Raw genomic sequence first — 351 nt, forward strand, 5'->3', positions numbered from 1 at the left:
CACACACACACACACAAAGTATTAGATTGTAAATTTATAGGCATACTAGAGGATTTTCTTTAGAGATGGAATTAATGAATACAGCAATGCAACTAGAAATAATTCATAAAACCTCCAACAAGGCTGTTCACTGTTCTAAATGTATTTAACAAAATAAATTGCATCAGTGAGACACCATAAGGATTTTTGGTTGATAGCAGCCATAATATGGAGAATATCTGAATCAACCAAATATGTTATGTACCAATTTTGGAAAATTCAAGTACATGAAATGGCAGAATATGTAAGTACTGTATATATGTATGTATATATATATATATATATATATATACATATATGTATATATGTATA

General features: G+C 27.6%; 1 protein-coding gene across 1 annotated transcript in view; it reads left to right on the forward strand.

Annotated features, from left to right (window-relative positions):
* The window catches only part of wdr19 (WD repeat domain 19), a 15,165-nt gene that overhangs the window by 3,634 nt on the left and 11,180 nt on the right, over nucleotides 1-351 (forward strand). The window lies entirely within an intron of this gene.

This window comes from Morone saxatilis, unplaced genomic scaffold (assembly GCF_004916995.1).
Source record: "Morone saxatilis isolate NCDOM2014 unplaced genomic scaffold, NCSU_SB_2.0 Contig17, whole genome shotgun sequence".
Classification (NCBI taxonomy): domain Eukaryota; kingdom Metazoa; phylum Chordata; class Actinopteri; family Moronidae; genus Morone; species Morone saxatilis.